This window comes from Watersipora subatra, chromosome 10, assembly GCF_963576615.1.
Source record: "Watersipora subatra chromosome 10, tzWatSuba1.1, whole genome shotgun sequence".
NCBI classification, from domain to species: domain Eukaryota; kingdom Metazoa; phylum Bryozoa; class Gymnolaemata; order Cheilostomatida; family Watersiporidae; genus Watersipora; species Watersipora subatra.
This window is the reverse complement of record NC_088717.1, coordinates 22655360-22661904: the sequence shown is the minus strand read 5'-3', so window position 1 is coordinate 22661904 and position 6545 is coordinate 22655360.

Sequence of the window (6545 nt, the reverse complement as noted above, 5' to 3'; positions counted from 1 at the left end):
AATCGGGCAAAAGAAGGCCGTTGAGAACTTTATTTAAAAATAGTCAATAAAACATAAAATTATGGTAAGCCGCGCAAGTTGCGCGATGTTCTAGGTAAAAAACTATTCATATAAAACCCGGTGTTTGCACATACAGCTGAAGGAGCACCCCCCGTAACCAATCTTGTTTCATGACTGTGAAGAACATTTTGTATTTGGTTAAAACTTTCGATAAGAGATTCATGGCAGTCGTCAGATAAAATCTTTAGCATGAGAGACATTCTTGCATGTTTGCGTCTTAGTTCTAAAAGTTCTAGATCTATAAAAATTCTTGCCTCTGTAACACTCTGCCTACCTTTCAAACCAGATATAAACCTAACCGCCCTTCTCTGAACTGCCTCCAATGATGCTACCTGTCGCATCAAATGAGGGTCCCATACTTCACTCGCATATTCCAATATTGGTCTACACAGAGTGAGATATGCAACCCTTCTAACCCTCATCGGCGCATTAAACAAAACATGTTTCATCATTCCCAATCGCTGACTTGCCTTAGATATGATTGAGTCTATATGTAAATCCCAATTAAAATCATTTGATATAAAAACTCCGAGGTATTTAAAACTGTCTACTAAAGATAAAGGTCTGCCACTTAGGTAATACACCACATCTGGGTTTCCGCTACTCTGCCTTGCAAAACGAACGATTTGGCATTTATCAGTGTTAAAATTCATTTTCCAGTTATAGGCCCACTGGTCTAATATGTTTAAATCCTCCTGGAAATTCACTGAATCCTGAAGGGTGTTTACCTGAGAAAAAAGTAAAGCGTCGTCTGCAAAAAGCTTGATAGCAGAAAACTTTAGATTATCGGAGATATCATTTATGTACACCAAAAATAGGGTGGGCCCGAGGACAGACCCTTGTGGAACGCCCGATGAAACCAGCAGGTCAGAAGATGCAGCACCCTCTATCACTACTCTTTGGAGTCTGTCTGACAGAAAGTCCCTAATCCAATTTACCATGTACGGGTTTATGTTTGATTTTATCAATTTGTCGATCAACAAGCCGTGAGACACCTTGTCAAATGCCTTAGAAAAATCCAGTACCGCTGCATGTACTATATTATTGTTATCTACTAATTTCATTATTTCATTCACAGTAGAGACTAGCTGGGTGGAGCAAGATAGGCCTTTTCTGAAACCGTGTTGGTTAGAATATATGACATTTTCCAGATCTTTATTGATGTTACTAAGCACAATATGTTCTAACAATTTGCAAGCAATGCATGTCAGAGATATGGGCCTAAAATTTCCCGGATCTTCCCGACTGCCTTTTTTATGTACCGGAACTACATTGGCCACTTTCCAGATATCTGGAAGTTTTCCAATGTTCAACGAGTACTGGAATATGCTCGCCAATATCTTACTAATAATTTCAGGTTCTAGGCAAAGATCTTCTTTTCTAAACTTATCTGGGCCCGGGGCTTTCCCGCGCTTAAGAGTATTTAGAAGTTTGAGAACTCCATCACTTGTTACTTGTATAGGGCATTTATCTGCAGAAAGTTCAGTTTGAGTTGTGGAAAAACAGTCACTATTTGAAAAAACACCCTGAAAAAATTCGTTAAAAATCTCAGATGATTCTAAGGCTGATTTATTTTTGAAAACCGCAGTGCCTTGTGAGTTTTTTCCAGTTTTCCGCCTATAAAAAGAGTAAAATGGTTTGCTATCACCCCTTTCCAAGGGTTCAAACAGCACTCGGTGGTAATATTCCTGCTCCATTTTACGAAAACTCTTTCTGTTGGTACGCCTAGTTTGTTTATACTTGGAGAAATCTACTTCTAACCCAGTGTGCTTACTTCTGTCATAAAGTTTTCGCTGTTGTTTCACTGCACGCCTGGCTGAGTTATTAAACCATATTGGCTCCCTGTTATCATTTTTCTTAGGGATACATTTAGGAACAAATCTATTGACAGCTCGATTCATGGACGTCTCAAAAATCTGCCAGACGGAGTTGATACTCGCTTTACTTTCAATTGCCTGTACTATCTCTGTCAGAGAATCAGTCAAAAGTTCCTTAATAGCAGTAGAATCAGCCTTGTGGTATAATTTGATAAAAGAAGGCTGTTCATGAGATGTCTTAAAATTTGCTGCTACACAGAGTTCAACTAAAAAATGATCGCTGATACCGGGGTTGATTATCCTGTAGTCATAAATAAAACTAGACTTATTTGTCATAACTAGATCTAAAGTGTTTCCTAGCTGATGTGTTTGTTCCATTATAATCTGACGCATATCATGAGACAAGATGCAGTTCAAAAAAGATCTATGCAATTGTTTTTGATTTGAGTTTGATCGAATTTGTAGGTTGCACCAATCTATATCTGGAAAATTAAAATCCCCCACAACTAGTACATTAGACCCTGGAAAATCAGAGGTCATAAAATCCAGCAATTCCTCAAGTGGTGCAACTGCCTCTCCTGTCAGCCCAGGCGGAACATAACAACAAAGAACAAAAAATTCATTTTCATCTCTAGGACATCCAACTTTCACACAAACAGCCTCAACGGGTAAGAAAGATCTTTTGAAAAAGACTTGTTCTTGAGGCAAACTGGCTGTCAAAGCTAACAAAACACCACCACCATGACAATCTCGATCATGTCTGTATATAATTTTTTGAGAAGAGCTCAGAATCATTTCATTATTAAATGATGGATCAAGATGGGTTTCGGTTATGCACAATATATCATATTCCGAAGACAGAACTTGGATATCATTCAGTTTGCCTCTGACAGATCTAGCATTGAGCAGCAAGATTTTAATCGATGTTATTACTTGTTCACTTTTATTATTTTCCCTTTTTTGATTTTGTACGCAGAATCTGGGTCTGCCTCCCTCGTTTCTTTCAACTCCTTTCGAAGCCGAAAATCCTCTTCTTGTTCTTTTTTAGAAAGATCTTTTCTAGCAAAAATACCTGACAGCTTCATGCCATTAATCCTGCTCAACAACTCAAACATTTGATTTTCAGACCTGGTGGATATTCTAAGAGGGCGAGGTCGCTCTTTGTGCTTTGAAGCATCGTACCTACCTAACCTATAGTTGTTATTTTTTTCTACTTTCATGTCAATATGGCAATCTTTAATGATTTTGTCTACTTGCTGTGCCCATTCCTCTCTATTGTCACTCTCTTCTATTCCAAAAAGGATCAGGTTCTTGGCTCTAAATTCAGAGTCTTTGTCTTGCTTTTCTTTATCCTCCAACTGGGCTACCAAGGAACTAGCCTGCCTTGCAAAATTCTCTTGAACTTTAAGACTATTTTGCTCCAAAGCTTTTGCAACATCTGCATACGACTTTTCAAGAGTCTGATGTTGGTTATTCATCTCATTGAATTTATTTCTGTTTGTTTCTAATGTCTCAGTAACCTCAGCAAGAGTCGTCTTAATATAGTCACATCAATATATGTTTCAAGAAGAAAATCAAGCAGCAGCCTTGTTATATGTGTTATCGAAGTATTTGACTTACTTGACAGCACAATAACATCAATGATTAATGACTACAAGTTCCACTTCAATCTAAACTATGCTAATGTGATTTATTATGTTTAGGTAATGGTTGCTAATAACTTGACCCTGATCTTTGTGCAAGCCTAGCTATGTTGAATGTTAAAGGTGGATTATGATAGTCAATTATACTTTATTCTTATGAACCAAAACCCAATACACAAGTAGCAAAATTCTAAAATATAAGATAGATGACAAGTAGTAAAACTAAGTAAGATATAAATCTCTTACGCCAACAGCAAGCTTGTGTCTGCCCTTAAAGCTCAGTCTTACACGTCTGTAAATGTCACTGCCAAAGAGGCTGAGCTACTAAAAACGCTAGTTTTTATAGGCATTTAGGATAGCCTGAGGACGGTATATATAATGTTCGTATCATATACTATGTTGTAGGAGTAAGTCCATTGGAAGGAACACCGTCTTTGGATACGTCACATGGAGAGCGCCGAAACTGTGGCTGGATGCTAGGATTACATAATATTGTTTCCGTTTGCACCGCAATATGTCATGGAAAAATACTGGCTTAGGGTGAGGGTAAGTTCAGTTATTTTTGGTAGTGCTTGGTGATGGGTGGATAGATATAATTACTCCCAAATTCCTTGGCGGTTCCCACAGGGGGCGTTGACGGTGTTGACTCATCAGTTTCTAAGATTGATGTATTCTAATTCTGACATTTCCAATTAGGGAATCTTTTGATGTCTCTTAGGTGTCTTGATGCTTGTGGTTAGTTGTGGGAAGTTGTGGTTAGAATAACGATATTTAAAACCCATGTACCCGAGTTAAAAAAAAATTATATAATAATTCGTAAAACCAAAACCATGAATAAAATTCAAAAACATAAAGATGTTAAAAGTGGAAATAAAAGTCTTTTTTTTTTGATTTTCTCAAAGCAATAAGGTTTAGGTTAGTAGTAGAAGTATATGGTTGTTAGTTTGCCATATGGTTTATGTGAGTGTCAATTGTCCTTTCGGTGTCGCGTATTTTTGTTCTGGTTTTTGTATTGCGTCTCCCTTGGCAAAGTAAACGGGTCCTCCCGAATGTCGGTATGTATGGGTGGCTGTATGCGGCGGGTAGTCATTGGTCTTATGGTCAAGAAAGAAAGCTAAATCTTGAAATAGAAACTTCACATAACATCATATCAAAAACTGGCGTGTCTTTTAGAATTCTAAAATCACAAAATAAGTGTTATAACATGCATGACTCAGTTGCGTGTAAGACATTTTCACTTTCCACTGCTGGAGCTACCTACAGAAAGAAAAAATTGTCCAAGCATCTGCTTTCATCACTAACCTGTCTTATCCTAAAAAAATAGAAAGTCACAATAGAAATTAACAGTTTTAAATGAGTTCGTTTTCTGGTATGTGCCGTGTCTATTTCACAATAAGGTCTATCCTAAAAATTCAAAAGTCAATTTTTTGTTACATGAGTGAGACACGCCAATAATGGCTATATTTTTTTTCTTTTTTTTTAGTGGCTAAATTTAGCTTCCATCTCAAGGCTGAATGAATCGTGTATTTAATCAAGTTAGGTAATCAATCAGCTACTTATTGATAAAACCATACAGCACGGTGTACCTGTCAAGGAAATGTAGGTGTTAATATGCGGCAATTGGTGTACAACAATTAGTGGTAAGCATGGGTGTTCGCAAAGAATCCATAACGACAGCAGGGTATAAATACAGAGCGGAGGCTCTCAGCAGCATTCCCAGAAAACATGGCAAGCAGAACGTTTATTGACGCTGTAATAGCTGAGTTATTAGCATTCGTGAGGAGGTAAGTTGGTTAGAGAATAAGCGAGCAACTTTTAGATTAAAGTGGTACAATGTTATTATGTCAAGGTACTCACCAATCATGTATGGATCGGGTTCTATATGGGTAGACTCAGTGAGATAACCGAGAGGGAATTCCCTGGTGCTCGAAGGCGTTCCACCTCGGATGCCAGCACACAGACGGAGGCCACCTCATCAGGGCTGTTTAGGCCTGTGCAGCGGGTTGTGCCGATGGCTAGGAGGGGGGTGTCATTCCGGATGATGAGGAGTGTCTCGGGGCGGGGAGGAAGGCTCCTCCGCCACTTGGAGGAACAAGCTAGGTGGGTCTTCGTGGCGTGTTTATGTATATCTGTATCATCTTGTCATCCTCCGTATCTGAATCAGTGGTCATGCAGAAGTTCCATGTTTTCATTATAGGCTACAAGCTCCGCGAGGGCTCCCAGCAGGGGAGGAAAGTTTGGAGGAGGAGGAGGAGGAGGCGGAGGCGGTGGGGTCAACAAACTCGACAGAGTGTGGGCCGCAATGTCTGGCCTGGGTACGGAGAGGCTATAGGCGGTGCGTCCACGGGGCTCGGTTTTGTACCGATTGCGGTAATTTTACCCACCGAGATCTCTGGTGTGAGTGTGCTAACGGGGTGTAATTAGTCCTTCTATTAATTTTAGCCTTTCCTTCCTCTACTGTATACCTCAATACCTCGCGTAATAAATCTTGTAAATAGCTGAACTTGTTTGCATGTGTTTCAATCGGCTGTCCTTTGTAGTTTACCGGAAGAAGCTGCTGTGGCTGTCAGGTTGGGGTGGCTAGGAGAATAATGGTTGTCAATTAGTCATCATCATCGTGTCGTTGATTTTGTCAGTCGTAGCGGGGATATTTCGTAATAAGTCATGTTAACCTTGAATCTAGTTAATCAACGCTTGACTGTGTGATGATGTATTAAGTGTAGTTAGCTTGTAGTTGTTCTATTCCTGTCTGGAGGTCGCTTCAATGGTTTGCGCAATCGTTGATCTTGGAAAGTGGGCGGAGCTACTGGTTGGCTGGTGGGAAGATATTGGCCAATGATGGAGCCCATCTGGTGTCATATGATCAGTATACTGTCCTACGGCGAGTTCTTAGTCTTGTTCCCTTCATTCTTCTTTGTGTAATTGAAGGGAAAACATGTACAGCCACAGGGTTGTGTTTTTCTTGATTATACTTTGGCCGTTGGTTTGGCCTTATCCCATCACAGAAGCGGTAAGTTTATTTCTT